The sequence below is a fragment of the Magnolia sinica genome, chromosome 2, assembly GCF_029962835.1.
Source record: "Magnolia sinica isolate HGM2019 chromosome 2, MsV1, whole genome shotgun sequence".
NCBI classification, from domain to species: Eukaryota; Viridiplantae; Streptophyta; class Magnoliopsida; order Magnoliales; family Magnoliaceae; genus Magnolia; species Magnolia sinica.
In genome coordinates this window covers 89,273,737-89,290,350 of record NC_080574.1, presented here as the reverse complement: position 1 = coordinate 89,290,350, position 16,614 = coordinate 89,273,737, and the positions used below count along the sequence as shown (strand labels likewise).

Below are 16,614 nucleotides of genomic sequence, written 5' to 3'. Positions count from 1 at the left end.
GAAATCCCTAAGGATCGTATCTTGTAGAAATTTAGGCGAAATTTAGTTAAATATTAAACTAAATAGGGAGTAGATTTAGCTTGAACCACTATCTATACAAATGGCAAGACCCAAAACCATCACAATCACTGACTCAACGCTACTTGAAAACCTAGGAGAAATCACAAAAGCCAGTTGCTCTTGGGAGCACATTGAAACTCTGAATTGGACTTGGACCGCACGTCGAAAGTTCGACGACCGTGAAACTATAGGGTTATGTCTGCCTTATTGGGCTTGACGACCAACGCAGGAATCGAGCCTAAATAGTATCCACAAATGCATAACTTGAGCCCTGAGCAAAGTGTGTGAGAAACGCGAATATCCTTAGAAAAGGTATTAAAACTTAAGTGAATTGGGCCATTCGCTTGCAGAAAAAATTAAAGATTTCAAATCGTTAGTTTCTGACCGAACTTCACCCATGGATCAGGGAAATTTCTCTACACATATCTGTATACTTATGGCCCTGATCGAGCGACAACGACTATTGATCTGACACGAGCCCTCCATAGTCAATCCGCTAATCTGTTCGTACCAAAATCATAACCTGGCTTAGATCTATGGTTAGAAAACTTGCTCCATGCCGAAGGTGAGTAATGGACCTCTATATAAGTCCCGTTTGCCTGAAACAGGCTCCCTTTGGCTGTAACCTAAGCATACCATGGCCCTGGGGCCATTTACACCAATTCTGGGCCTATATAATGCCCTTAAACCACCCCATCCCCATTTCGTACGAATTTCTCTAACCCTAAGAGAGAGAAAAGAGAAAAGAGGAGAAAAGAGTGAAGAGGAGAGAGAGAGATAGGGAGATCGTTGCTGGGATTCACTCCCACTACTCCATGGGCTGAATCACCTCTCCCGTTTCACTACACCATCGTTTTTAACTACGATTTGGGTAAGAAATCCTAACCCTAATCTCGTTGTAGAAATTTAGGTTTGTAGTTTGTCGAACTAGTTAACCTATTACATCGTGTAGGTGTTTGTCATTTTATTTTCAGAAACGTACAGTCTGAACCGAGTCCGAATCGAGCTTTCCGATGAAAGGTGTGGACTATAAACATTTAGGTTATGGTTTTCAAGGCTTTCAATGTCAGATAATGATTTATGTCTGACTTGACTGCTGCCATATCGTCTTAGACACGTCGATTTTGATATATTACACATGTATGAACTACGTTGTATGAAAATGCATTCCATGTGTTTGTTGAAATGTTTGAATGAATGTGAAATCCTGATTTGTACTCGTCATGATTACTAATCTAACATCCATGTGTGTTATATGCTTTATAACCGATGTCGTGAAATGAATTGCTATAGTGAATGTCGTAACTAATTTAGTCTATGTATTTAGTAAGGTGTAGTTTAAGTGTTTGATAAAATGTCTGAATGAAAAAAATGTTGATGGTTAGTATTTATTAAGTCTAATAAGATAGGATTCTTAATTTCCTTAATCATATGTATGGCTTCTTTTATGAAATCATATCGCCGCTACACGACTTATGGATTTAATGCAAGTGTTTGGCGACATGTTCCATGTGTTTGATAAAATGCTCAAATAAGTGTTGTATTTGGATTGTTCGTTAAAGGCTTATATGATTATCACATGTATCCACATGCTATATCTAAGTAAGATTGTGACTACAACATAGTCCAGGTAGTCGGTAACAATTTTCGTTTGAGTGGTCGAACTAGTCTCGCCACATTGATACGTTTGGTGAATCCAGGTCGTATGACGATTGTCAACAATGGTTAGGCCACAGGGAGTGCTTACGTGCTCTATGTCGATTAATTCGGTGTGCACTCGTATCAATCAAACTTGTCTAATAAATTGACTAGCCTATTGTGTGTTTACCATGTATGGACATCACTGCTTGAATCTAAGGTTCCACTTACCAATGTAAAGACCCGTTTCAACTATGGTACTACGATCCACTAAGACTCATGAGCTGGGCATGGTAGTATGGGACACCATGGTCGAGCTATCGGCCTACGCTGGAGTGACGAGCCTCCCCGTAGTGACCTTGAATATAAACTCTCGAACTTACCTATCCACTGCTTTTCATTAGGAGTGATGCCCAACAACTTTCCTATCACATGTGATTAACTAATATTGACAACCCTAGATGGATCTTTCGGTTAGGTAAATTATATAAAGGGAGGTACCTTACCTTTCTGAATTTACTATATGAATAAGCCTAATTAAGTACTCGGCTAACACAATCATGCATCGTATTGCATGTGCATTGGCGAGGAAGTGCACTTTAGGGAGTTTGTCATGCGCAAATGGTTGATGTAGTCGCTTGAGGGAGTGTCGTGCGAGGGCATGCATCATTGCTACATACCATCCTTGCATTAATAAGAGTAGTTAGGAAATGATTGTTGTACTGCTTTATCATTACTACTTGATTAAATTGATAACATGTTAACCTTTGCCTTATAGTACCACTGAGTTGATCACTCACTCCCACTCTGGGACGGTGTTTTAAAACACCAACCAGATTCTATTATAGATGTAGGTGATGAGGATGCATATGTAGCGGAGTTGGACTTCACAGATGAGGAGGAAGAGTTCTCCTATGTTTAGCTCTCTGGCAGGTCTATGTGGACCTCATGCTACTTCGATGGGATTTCAGGGAGACATGGATTAGTCAGACACTTACATTTTGTCATTTTGTATATTTTGAGTTAAAACATGTATATATTCGGCACGGTAATATACTCGTACTCTGGAGGTTGTGAAACACGTACATATACCTTATATATTTATCTCAGTCTTCCACTTGCTTAATTACATTAACTATGGAGTATGATATGCTGATTTAGTGTAATCCCTCTCATGTTTAATGCACTAATATAGACAACATTTAAACATCATTATCTATGTTACATAAGTGATGCGTTGGATCTTGGGAGTTGAGCTTTGCTCGACCCTTGAAATCCAGGACGGTACACCCTCTCAATCTGCCTATTGGTCTGCGGATGATACGAAGTGCTGAACTGTAAGGTAAACCCCATCGCCTTCTGAAAACTCCTCCAGAACTGAGACATGAACCTAGGGTATCGGTCGAAAACGATCAAGACTAGAACACCGTGCAGTCTCACAATCTCATCAATAAACAATCTGGCAAGCTGGTCCAAAGGTTAGGTCACATGAATCACGAGAAAAAGTGCCAACTTCGTCAGATGATCCATGACAACCCAGATGGCGTCATGACCATGCTAAGTCATCAGCAAGCCCACAATAAAATCTGTGGATATGTGCTCCCACTTCCACGTCAAGATACTCAAAGGATGCAACGGACCTGGGGGTCTCAAATGATTGGCCTTGACACGCTGGCAAGTGTCACACTTGGCCCCAAAACTGGTGATCTGGAGCTTCATCCCTACCTAAAAATACCGTCGCCTCATATCGTGGTACATCTTCGTCGAGCTAGTATGGATAAAAAACCTCAATTGATGTGCCTCATTCATAAGATCTCTGCGCAGTTCTGGAATATTCGGGACACATAATCGACCTCTGAAGCGAAGTCCACCATCAGAACCAATCTGTCAATCTGAATGACTCTTAGATGCCGCCTCTGCTCAATAACTCTGCCATGACTCATCTGACTGTTGAGCCTCGATCACCCTTACAATAAGAGAGGGTTGAATCGATAAGCTCGATAATTGAACGATAGAAGTCTGCAAGTCAAACTTGAAGTCATATGGTGCAACATCCTCAAGCATCTTCCACTCTTGAATCATCATATGTGCTACCAGGCCTCGTAGTTGATGGCTAAGGGCATCCACCACCACGTTCTCCTTGCCAAGGTGGTACTGCAGATCAAAATCATAGTCCTTTATGAGCTCCATCCAACGTCTCTGCCGCATATTCAACTCAGACTGTGAGAAGAGATACTTCAAGCTCTTGTGTTCGGAGAAGAGCTCAAAACTGACCCCATAGAAATAATGCCTCCATACATTCAATGCGAAAATGACTGCTACTAGCTCTAAATCATGCGTAGGGTGCTCATGGACCTTGAGCTAGCAAGATGCATAACCCTCTGGCTTCACATGCTACATCAGGACAACACCTAAGCCAACATGCGAGGCATCGGTAAACACCACAAATCCATCACTCCTAAAGGGAAGAGTGAGGACAGGAGTGGACGTGAGGCAGTGCTTCAGCTCCATAAATGCTTGCTCACAGGCATCACTCCACACAAACTCTGCACCCTTCCAGGTCAACCTGGTCAATGGTGCTGCGATACGAGAGAATCTCTCAATAAAGCATCAATAATACCCTGCCAAACTAAGAAAACTGCGGATCTCAGACACGTTCGTGGGCTGGTCGTACTGACGCACTGCATCTATATTGGAGAGGTCCACTGCAACACCCTCCCTCATCACCATGTGACCGAGGAACTTCTCCTCCTTCTGCCAATGGGACCTGTTGCTAGGTCGTACATTTCATGGTCTCGAACATCTTCTCCACTAGGGAGCGCCACCTCTCTGCTGCCATCGGATCGGGCTCTCCCTAGAATCGCTGGGGATCGAGCCAAAGAAAATCTCACAATCGGGCACTATGAGAAAAATGGGCAAAGGCTACGGCCAAAAACCGTAGCAAAATCCCTTTTGCTACGGATTATATCCGTAACATGTCCGCCGCTATTGGTGGGGTAGCTAAAGGTCCAGCTACGGACTATATCCGTAGCAAAAGGTACCAATTGCTATGGACTATATCTGTAGCAATAGGTACCAATAGCTGCGGATATAATCCGTAGCAATAGATACCAATAACTACGGATAATATCCGTAGCAATATCTTTAGCTACCCCACCAATAGCGGCGGACGTGCTACGGATGTAATCCGTAGCAAAAGGGATTTTATCCATAGCAGTAGATACCAATAACACCAATAATATCCGTAGCAATAGATACCAATAGCTATGGACAAAAGCCGTAGCTATACCTACAGATTATATTTCTACCTATTTTTTAAAAAATTGTCATAATACGACCTGTTTCCATTGCAAGAACCTGCTGTCATTGATAACTCATCTAAGCTTAATGCTGATAGAAATAGTACATAAAATGCAATCAGAAAAAAATGAAACGATGCGTTTATTACAAATAGCAATTAAATCATACAATGCATCCTACATTCACATTTCTAAATAAACAATACTTCACTTTGCTCAACCTATCATAAGAATTACAACTAAGGCGTGCCCTCATATACAAGAAACAAATACACTCCAACACAGTAAACACCCTCTATATGTATTCAATAATGCTCACATTTTTACAGAATTTTCTTCCTTCAGACGGTTAATTTCAGCAAATGTAGAAGATAGAGCTTCTTTTTTCCTTGAAACTGCAGATGTTACTTCTGTGGACTTCGACACAAGATCATTTTCATCCTCCACTAACTTCTTTAGTTTGTCAGCCTGTATAAAACAGAATTTGTAGACACAATCAATCAAGCATGCCTTTGTACACATCTCAAAAAAAAATACTTATATATGGAGAAATAAAAAATGTACCTACAAATCTTCTAAACTATGGCAAAATCTAACATGAGTAATGTGTTCAAACCTAGGATAGACTTTTAAACTCAAAACCTAGGTTTAGGATAAGGTTATAGGTTTAGGTTTAGGTTTAGGTTAAGGTTAAGGTTATAGGTTTAGGTTAGGTTTAGGTTAAGGTTATAGGTTTAGGTTTAGGTTAAGGTTATAGGTTTAGGTTAGGTTTAGGTTATAGGTTATAGGTTATAGCTTTAAGAAATTGAGAATAAGTTAAGGTTTAGGTTTAAGAAATCGGGTTCGGGTTCAGGATCGAGTTTAGGTTTAGGTTTAGGTTAGGGAGTTGGGATTAGGATTAGGTGTAGGTTTAGGTTTAGGGATTTGAGAATACATGTAGGTTTTAGGTTTAGGTTTAGGTTTTAGGTTTTAGGTTTAGGTTTAGGTTTAGGTTTTAGGTTTAGGTTAAGGTTAGGTTATAGGTTAAGGGTTAGGTTATAGGTTTTGGTTTAGGTTTAGGTTAAGGTTTAGGTTTAGGTTATAGGTTTAGGTTTAGGTTAAGGTTTAGGTTTAGGTTATAAGTTATAGGTTATATGTTAAAGCTTTAGGGAATTGAGAATAGGTTAAGGTTTAGGTTTAGGAAATCAGGTTGGGGTTTGAGATCGGGTTTAGTTTGGATTTTCAAGTTTAGGTTTAGGTTAAGGAGTTGAGATTAGGATTAGGTGTAGGTTTAGGTTTAAGGATTTGAGAATACATTTTGATTTTAGGTTTAGGTTTAGGTTTTAGGTTTAGGTTTTAGGATTAGGTGTAGGTTATAGGTTATAGCTTTAGGGAATTGAGAATAGGTTAAGGTTTAGGTTTAGGAAATCAGGTTCAGGTTCGGGATCGGGTTTAGGTTTGGGTTTTCAAGTTTAGGTTTAGGTTTAGGTTAGGGAGCTGAGATTAGGATTAGGTATAGTTTTAGGTTTAGGGATTTGAGAATACATTTAGGTTTTAGGTTTAGGTTTAGGTTTTAGGATATAGGTTTAGGTTTAGGTTTAGGTTTTAGGTTTAGGTTAAGGTTAGGTTATAGGTTATAGGTTATAGGTTAAGGTTTAGGTTATAGGTTTTAGTTTAGGTTAGGTTATAGGTTTAGGTTTAGGTTAAGGTTTAGGTTTAGGTTATAGGTTATAGGTTATAGGTTATAGGTTAAAGCTTTAGGGAATTGAGAATAGGTTAAGGTTTAAGTTTAGGAAATCAGGTTCGGATTTGAGATCGGGTTTATTTTGGGTTTTCAAGTTTAGGTTTAGGTTAAGGAGTTGAGATTAGGATTAGGTGTAGGTTTAGGTTTAAGGATTGGAGAATACATTTAGGTTTTAGGTTTAGGTTTAGGTTTAGGTTTTAGGTTTAGGTTAATGTTATAGGTTTAGGTTAGGTTTACGTGTAGGTTATAGGTTATAGCTTTAGGGAATTGAGAATAGGTTAAGGTTTAGGTTTAGGAAATCAAGTTCGGGTTCGGGATCGGGTTTAGGTTTGGGTTTTCAAGTTTAGGTTTAGGTTTATGTTAGGGAGTTGAGATTAGGATTAGGTGTAGGTTTAGGTTTAGGGATTTGAGAATACATTTAGGTTTTAGGTTTTTGGTTTAGGTTTAGGTTTTAGGTTTAGGTTAAGGTTAGGTTATAGGGTATAGGTTATAGGTTAAGGTTTAGGTTATAGGTTTTAGTTTAGGTTAAGGTTAGAGGTTTAGGTTTAGGTTAAGGTTTAGGTTTAGGTTATAGGTTATAGGTTATAGGTTATAGGTTAAAGCTTTAGGGAATTGAGAATAGGTTAAGGTTTAAGTTTAGGAAATCAGGTTCGGATTTGAGATCGGGTTTAGTTTGGGTTTTCAAGTTTAGGTTTAGGTTAAGGAGTTGAGATTAGGATTAGGTGTAGGTTTAGGTTTAAGGATTGGAGAATACATTTAGGTTTTAGGTTTAGGTTTAGGTTTAGGTTTTAGGTTTAGGTTAAGGTTATAGGTTTAGGTTAGGTTTAGGTGTACGTTATAGGTTATAGCTTTAGGGAATTGAGAATAGGTTAAGGTTTAGGTTTAGGAAATCAGGTTCAGGTTCGGGATCGGGTTTAGGTTTGGGTTTTCAAGTTTAGGTTTAGGTTTATGTTAGGGAGTTGAGATTAGGATTAGGTGCAGGTTTAGGTTTAGGGATTTGAGAATACATTTAGGTTTTATGTTTAGGTTTAGGTTTTAGGTTTTTGGTTTAGGTTTAGGTTTTAGGTTTATGTTAAGGTTAGGTTATAGGGTATAGGTTATAGGTTAAGGTTTAGGTTATAGGTTTTAGTTTAGGTTAAGGTCAGAGGTTTAGGTTTAGGTTAAGGTTTAGGTTTAGGTTATAGGTTATAGGTTATAGGTTATAGGTTAAAGCTTTAGAGAATTGAGAATAGGTTAAGGTTTATGTTTAGGAAATCGGGTTTGGGTTTGAGATCGGGTTTAGTTTGGGTTTTGAAGTTTAGGTTTAGGTTAAGGAGTTGAGATTAGGATTATGTGTAGGTTTAGGTTTAAGGATTTAAGAATACATTTAGGTTTTAGGTTTAGGTTAAGGTTAGGTTTAGGTGTAGGTTATAGGTTATAACTTTAGGGAATGGAGAATAGGTTAAGGTTTAGGTTTAGGAAATCAGGTTCGGGTTCGGGATCGGGTTTAGGTTTGGGTTTTAAAGTTTAGGTTTAGGTTTATGTTAGGGAGTTGGGATTATGATTAGGTGTAGGTTTAGGTTTAGGGATTTGAGAATACATTTAAGTTTTAGGTTTTAGGTTATAGGTTTAGGTTTACGTTTTAGGTTTAGGTTAAGGTTAGGTTATAAATTATAGGTTATAGGTTAAGGTTTAGGTTAAGGTTATAGGTTTAGGTTTAGGTTGAGGTTTAGGTTTAGGTTATAGGTTATAGGTTATTGCTTATAGATTATAGGTTAAAGCTTTAGGGAATTGAGAATAGGTTAAGGTTTAGATTTAGGAAATCAGGTTCGGGTTTGAGATCGGGTTTAGTTTGGGTTTTCAAGTTTAGGTTTAGGTTAAGGAGTTGAGATTAAGATTAGGTGTAGGTTTAGGTTTAAGGATTTGAGAATACATTTAGGTTTTAGGTTTAGGTTAAGGTTATAGGTTTAGGTTAGGTTTAGGTGTAGGTTATAGGTTATAGCTTTAGGGAATTGAGAATAGGTAAAGGTTTAGGTTTAGGAAATCAGGTTCGGGTTCGGGATCGGGTTTAGGTTTGGGTTTCAAGTTTAGGTTTAGGTTTATGTTAGGGAGTTGAGATTAGGATTAGGTATAGGTTTAGGTTTAGGGATTTGAGAATACATTTAGGTTTTAGGTTTAGGTTTAGGTTTTAGGTTATAGGTTTAGGTTTAGGTTTTAGGTTTAGGTTTAGGTTTTAGGTTATAGGTTTAGGTTTAGGTTTTAGGTTTAGGTTAAGGTTAGGTTATAGGGTATAGGTTATAAGTTAAGGTTTAGGTTATAGGTTTTAGTTTAGGTTAAGGTTATTGGTTTAGGTTTAGGTTAAGGTTTAGGTTTAGGTTATAGGTTATAGGTTATAGGTTATTGCTTTAGGGAATTGAGAATAGGTTAAGGTTTAGGTTTAGGAAATCAGGTTCGGGTTCGGTATTGGGTTTAGGTTTCGGTTTTCAAGTGTAGGTTTAGGTTTATGTTAGGGAGTTGAGATTAGGATTAGGTGTAGGTTTAGGTTTAGGGATTTGAGAATACATTTAGATTTTAAGTTTAGGTTTAGGTTTTAGGTTATAGGTTTAGGTTTAGGTTTTAGGTTTAGGTTAGGTTATCGATTGGTTATAAGTTTAGGTTATAGGCTATAGGTTATGGGTTAAGGTTTAGTTTATAGGTTTTGGTTTAGCTTAAGGTTTTATGTTTAGGTTTAGGTTAAGGTTTAGGTTTAGGTTATAGGTAGAGGTTAAGGTTTAGGTTTAGGTTATATGTTATAGGTTATTGGTTATAGCTTTAAGGAATTGAGAATAGGTTAAGGTTTAGGTTTAGGGAATCGGGTTCGGGCTCGGGATCGGGTTTGTAATATCCCAAGTAAATTTTGTTGGTATGATTTATTTTTATTTATTTTTTTGTTGTTCATTTTTTAAAAGAATTCTCCTATAAATATTAAAACTTGATACTAGTAACTATGATAGGATAACACTTTCCTTGGGTGAACCCTACATCACATTGTCATATATCCCTTATAACTTTTTAACCACTCATTCAATTGATAAACTATCCGTACACTTACTTATTCATATTTTAAGGAACCTAACCACCTGTTTATTTTTTTTCAATCTTAAATTCTAAATATTTTTTTATATATAAAAATCAAGGGCCACAATTTCATAAGTCCACTTAACCGAATTCCTAACTTTCAGATTATGATATAAGTTTCATAATTAAGATTCTTATCAGGTTAGATTTCATTAAACGTGATCATACATATCACAGGACCAATACCATAATTATAATTCAAATGGTATATGTTAAAAACGACATATATCTTGTAAATATTTTGTCCGATCATAAAACCCTCCATACATTTACCTTGAAATCACTAGATATATATTACATTCCATCTATAGGAGTTTTAGACATCTCTATCATACTAAACAAAACGTCATATGATCAGATCCACCCATTTTTGGGACCCGAACAAATAGTTCGACATGACTATTATGATTCTTATATTTTTCTATAGAAACCATACCAATGAATTAAGATTCTAACAACTACAACTCGATCAATTTGGGCGCCAAGTAATCCCAGAATAAATACCCACATGTACAGACCTTTCTCAAAAAAACTACTTTCTAGAGGCCCTGTCAAAAAAAACTGTCTGGACATTTTGTAAATGGCTATATGAGAATTCCAATCATCTATTTTGTTTTTCAAAAATGTCCATCCAGTGGGTACTTATCAAAATCTGACGGAAGAGATCACCCATGTTCAATGACTTAATTACAAAATTGAATTCATCATTACGTAGCGCTTAAAAACCCTTAACTGGGAATTCGTTCATTTAAGTTAAATCTTCAAAATGTGAGGTCCATCATCGATCCGAAACATCTAAGAGTGTAGATGCCCATGCACATAGACTATTCTTAAAACCATATTTGCACATCCCATTTATATCCGAACTTATACCAAGACCTATTCACCTAATTTAAACCAAAATCCCATAATTTTTACACTTAAATCCATTATCTCACCATCCATTACAAATATGGATCATAACTCTCAAGTGGTCCATCTAAAAACAAACATTAATGGTTCATCATGAAGATCTTGTTATGCCCAACGCTCTTATCGGTCAGTTCTGAGAAAATATCTTTTACGAGACAATTAGACCCACAAATCAATGGTGATCTAGGCTTAGAAAGTTAGTTCCGATTTTATATTTTAAAAGAATGTGTGTACACTTATATATATTATTTCACCCTATCCATCACACAACAAACTCTTATACTTTAAACCATCCATGAAACCATCTATACACAAACTTCGTCTCCTGTCAAGGAACCTAGTGGACCATACACTTCTCATTTACAAAATCATTCAACCACTCATCATTCATTTTTTGTTATTATCATAGTTCGTCTTATCTATTCAATCGATCATCGAACCAACGGTACACATTATACAACTTCAAAAATCATAAAACCTTACCGGTTTAGTTTTAGCGTGAGGGGTCATATGTCATATCAAATATGTGGTTCATACCAAACTTTGGATAATTTTCAATATATATGAAATCCATAACTCACTTGCGTTTTATCCAGTAAAGAAAAAAAAACGTGAAGATGAAAAATCACATCTGAAACCTCCCATGCATTAACATAAAGTGGGACCCACCTTATAATATAAAAGAGAAGAGGGGAGACGTAAGTGACATCTCACTACCAAGCAGGAGAGAGGGAGAGAGAGAGAGAGAGAGAGAGAGAGAGAGAGAGAAATGAAGAAAGAAAAGGAGGAAAGAGAAAAAGGAAAAAAATATATATATACTTTTTCTTTTTATAAAAAAGTGAGTATCTCTCACTTGATAATTATATATAAAAAATTATATTATACACACACACACACACACACACACACACACACACACACACACATATATTTGTTTGTTCTTTTATGCTTATAATTAATCTTTGCCATCTTAGATTATTTTTCTTTAATGTAATTACTTACCATGCTTCCTAAAAATGATCTTTAATTTTTAAATTTTTTTTATTACATCGGTTGTCATTATTTTAATATGCCTTAATTCGAGTTTTATATTGTCTTATTGTTAATCGTACATTAAAAATTTATTTTTTACATTTTAACTTTGTTGATAGAATTATTACAGAAATCTTGAGTTTATATATAAATTTCTAAATTCTTAGATGTAATAAAGCACGTTGCGTGTTTATTATTATTATTTCTTTTCTTTACGTAGAACTTTAATCAAGATTTAATATATTACATTACATGTTTATTTTTTTGTAGAACTTTAATCATGTAAGGACAATTTACATTGATTAGAAATTTTATTTTCAGTTCGATAAATTATATACACAAAGTATTATGGATTGATCGAAGAATAGCAACCATTGAAGATTTTTTAAAATACTTGATTAATGCAATATTAAAATCATGCATCATTAAAATAGTTATAAAACACCAGAAAATAGGTGGGGCGATTAAGTCCTCTGGATTGAAAATCCCTAAAGCATAAATAGGTGGGGCGATCAAGACCCTTGGGTTGAAAGTCCCAGAAACCCAATTGGTACCTTTTGGAACCTCTACCGTACCCTTTGAGTGGGTGAGCATGTCAGGATTGCAAAAGGTTTCCACTGCCAGGTTCGGTAGGGTAGTAGTTTGACTAACTAACGTACAAATGGGTCCCTCACCAAGTGCCTTTGGATGGGTGAGCATGTCATGCAAGATGTTCCCATTGCCAGGCTAGGTGTTGTATTGGCGTGGGTGTTGGCCAACCGGTGTAAACTGGCCCTGGTGTTAAAAAGAATAAACCGCACATGTTATTATGGAGTATAACATATCTTAATTTCATTCATCCATTTTTCTTTGAATTTACATTGAAACATTTTGTTTATTAAATCTCCTCATTTGTTGTTTTGCCCAAATATGTATTGTATTTTTATACAGTTTTATTCATATTACATAAGATTATTTTAAAACCTGTGTTGAGATTACTCACTAGGCTTCGCAGCTTACCCTGTTGGGATTTTAAAATTTCAGGATCGGGATCACATGGGGGAGCTTAAAGAGATTTTCTTTTATTTATTTTTGTTTCTTTACCATTTTCTAAATAAGTGTAATGAACATTTAGTATGACAACATTACGATGACATGTGTTTGATGATAATCTTGAATAGTCGGAACATGGACATTTTTCTTTAAATAAATGTTTAATTATTAAATTTTTGGATTGTTATATTGTATGAATGAAGTTATTTTGTCAATATATGTGTGGAATATGAAATGTAAACATACAAAACATAAGTCATGCCTGCGAGTACGGAATCGGGGTCGAATATACCCAGGTGCCGGATTTCGGGGCGTGACAGGGTTTAGGTTTGGGTTTTCAAGTTTAGGTTTAGGATTAGGTTAGGGAGTTGAGATTAGGATTATGTGTAGGTTTAGGTTTTGGGATTTGAGAATACATTTAGGTTTTAGGTTTTGGTTTAGGTTTAGGTTTTAGGTTATAGGTTTAGGTTTAGGTTATAGGTTAAGGTTTAGGTTATAGGTTTTAGTTTAGGTTAAGGTTATAGGTTTAGGTTAAAGTTAGGGTTTAGGTTTAGGTTATAGATCATAGGTCAAAGCTTTAGGGAATTGAGAATAGGTTAAGGTTTAGGTTTAGGAAATCAGGTTCGGGTTCATGATCGGGTTTAGGTTTGGGTTTTCAAGTTTAGGTTTAGGTTTAGGTTAGGGAGTTGAGATTAGGATTAGGTGTAGGTTTAGGTTTTGGGATTTGAGAATACATTTAGGTTTTAGGTTTTGGTTTAGGTTTAGGTTTTAGGTTATAGGTTTAGGTTTAGGTTATAGGTTTTAGGTTAAGGTTAGGTTATAGGTTAAGGTTTAGGTTATAGGTTTTAGTTTAGGTTAAGGTTATAGGTTTAGGTTAAGGTTAAGGTTTAGGTTTAGGTTATAGATTATAGGTTAAAGCTTTAGGGAATTGAGAATAGGTTAAGGTTTAGGTTTAGGAAATCAGGTTCGGGTCCAGGATCGGGTTTAGGTTTGGGTTTTCAAGTTTAGGTTTAGGTTTAGGTTAGGGAGTTGAGATTAGGATTAGGTGTAGGTTTAGGTTTAGGGATTTGAGAATACATTTAGATTTTAAGTTTAGGTTCAGGTTTAGGTTTTAGTTTATAGGTTTAGGTTATAGGTTAAGGTTTAGGTTATAGGTTAAGGTTTAGGTTTTAGGTTATAGGTTTTGGGATTTGAGAATAGGTTTAGGTTAAGGTTATAAGTTTAGGTTTAGGAAATCAGGTTTGGGTTCGGGATCAGGTTTAGGATTCGGTTTTCAAGTTTAGGTTTAGGTTTAGGTTAGGGAGTTGAGATTAGGATTAGGTGTAGGTATAAGTTTAGGGATTTGAGAATACGTTAAGGTTTAGGTATAGTAAATCAGGTTCAGGTTCGAGATCGGATTTACGTTTGGGTTTTAGGTTTTAGCTAAGGATTTAGGGATTCAAATTCAGGTTCGGGATCGGGTTTAGGTTTAGGTTTGGGTTTTACATTTAGGTTAAGCTTACAGGTTTAGGTTTAGGTTATAAGTGTAGGTTATAGGTTTAGGTTTAGGTTTAGGTTAGGTTGTAGGTTACGGTTTAGGGAATTGTCAATAGGTTAAGGTTTAGGTTTAGGAAATCGGGTTCTAGTTCTGGTTCGGATTTGAGAATACACTTAGGTTTTAGGTTATTGGTTTAGGTTTAGGTTATAAGTGTAGGTTATAGGTTTTGTTATAGGTTTAGGTTTAGGTTTAGGATTTGAGAATAGGTTTAGGTTATAAGTATAGGTTTAGGTTAGGTTATAGGTTAAGGTTTAGGGAATTGAGTTTAGGTTATAGGTTATAGGTTTTGGGATTTGAGAATAGGTTTAGGTTAGGTTGTTGGTTAAAGTTTAGGAATTGAGTTTAGGTTATAGGTTTAGGTTATAGTTTATAGGTTTAGGTTATAGGTTTAGGTTGTAGTTATAGGTTTTGGGATTTGAGAATAGGTTTAGGTTATAGGTCAAGGGTGCGGTCCCTGCAAATACAGATATAAACACGGCCTGCTCTAATTGGCCAAGCTCTTCCAATGCTGTCCATAGGAAATGGACAGCTTCATCATGGTCATAACAGCGGTTTTCATCTTCCAGGGACCCCCGCTCAACATCCAGATAGCTCCGACGCACATCCGGGTTTGCTTCATCAATTTCGAGTAAATACATAAACATGGCTTGTCCAAATGGCTAGGCCCCTCTAATGTTGTCCATATGAAATGGACAGCTTCATCATGGTCATAACAATGGTTCCCACCTTCCAGGGACCCCCGCTCATCCGGATAACTCCGATGCACATTCAGGTCTGCTCCATTAATTTCGAGCAAATACATAAATGGCATTCTTAATTTTCAACTAGAAAGAAAACAAAATATGAACTGGAACATGAAAGCAGAGAAGTGTTGACTCACTTGTTCACTTTAACCCGAGTAACTTTTAGTGTTTACTTCTTCTTTTCATCAAGCTCTTCAATCACCTTCTTGATTTTTGACTTATCATTCTAAGTAAGAGAAGAATACAGTAAACAAACAACTTCAAACATAAACAAATTCAATTTTTTTTTAAAAAAGATGAGATCCTTCACAGGCTGAGAAATACAACAATATACCTCATTGATGTTTTTCTTGGATAATAAGTCATTGTATTCATATTCTTTCATCTTTGAATGACTCAAATTGAGCTCAGATTGGGCTTGATCATATTCCTTCTTTATGGATCTAACTTGCAATAAGAAAGGCAATAAAGACTCGTGCATGTTGTGTTCAGCAAAAAGGGTTAGATTGTAAGTTTAAGCACCTTGCTTGTAAGGTTATCTACTTCTGCAATTGATTTTCCAGGGAAGCATTCTCTTGAATGACTACGTCCTTCTCCATAATGAGCCTCTCTCTTTCATTTTCAAAGTCATAAATCCTTTCACAATTGAATGCATCAAAATTTAAAAATAAGTATGTGCAAGAATGCACCAATTACAATAAGAAGTGTGTGCAAGAATGCACCTTGTTGTCTATTGAAGATGGAATTGAATCAGTCTTGTTTTTATTGGGATTGCTTTTGCCTACGTTGATGCTCAAATGCGAGACACATCCCATGGAAATATCTGCAGTTCTAGATCAAACCTATAAATCAACAGTAAAATAGAAGTGCAGTTTGGGTAGTATCGTGCAAGTGAGCAATGTACATACCAGCTGATTTATCTATGAATCAACAAACTCTATGTAGCTCCAATTGATTTCCTCTTTTGTGTACTCTTCCTGTTCCATTTTGAAGACATGCTGTCAGCACACAACCCAAGAAAAAAATCAAGATATTAGAGGTATCCAAGATAGAGGCAACTTGTGAAATTAATGCAAAACTGCTCAAAACTATTTACCATGAAATGTAAGGAAATATCAAACACGCAATCTGTAATGTATAGTGCAGGGGCTGGAAACAGGTCCACTGCCTGATTTTTTTGCTAGTTTCAGCCCAGATGGAAGGCCCAATTGAGGTCTGACCTCGACTAACTTGCTACCCATAAAAAGCCTAGCTATAAGGTTAGTACTAAGGGCTTGCTTGAGGCCAGATTCTAGTGTGGATCAAGGCCCAGTCGAGGCCTGATTTCAACTCAAATCGAACCCATCTGGAGCTTGTTTTCAGCATGCAGCATGGCCCGGATGGAGGCCATTTGGATCCAAGTTTCATCGCCTGACCGTGAGCCATGACCGGGCATCTGAAATGCGTTACTCAGCCCTTTATGCGGTCTAATTGAAGGCCTTATTTCTGGCTCAAAACACTTTCGGACCTAGGCTACACTCAACCCATATCTTTATCCATTTC

General features: G+C 36.6%; 1 long non-coding RNA gene across 1 annotated transcript; it reads right to left on the bottom strand.

The window, feature by feature from the left end:
- Nucleotides 1-5,434: 5,434 nt before the first annotated feature.
- Nucleotides 5,435-15,446, bottom strand: LOC131229492 (uncharacterized). The gene is made up of 3 exons (XR_009163372.1): nucleotides 15,407-15,446; nucleotides 15,210-15,298; nucleotides 5,435-5,465 (listed from the first exon to the last, which is right to left on the bottom strand). It is a non-coding gene; the product is annotated as an uncharacterized LOC131229492 (long non-coding RNA).
- Nucleotides 15,447-16,614: the final 1,168 nt, after the last annotated feature.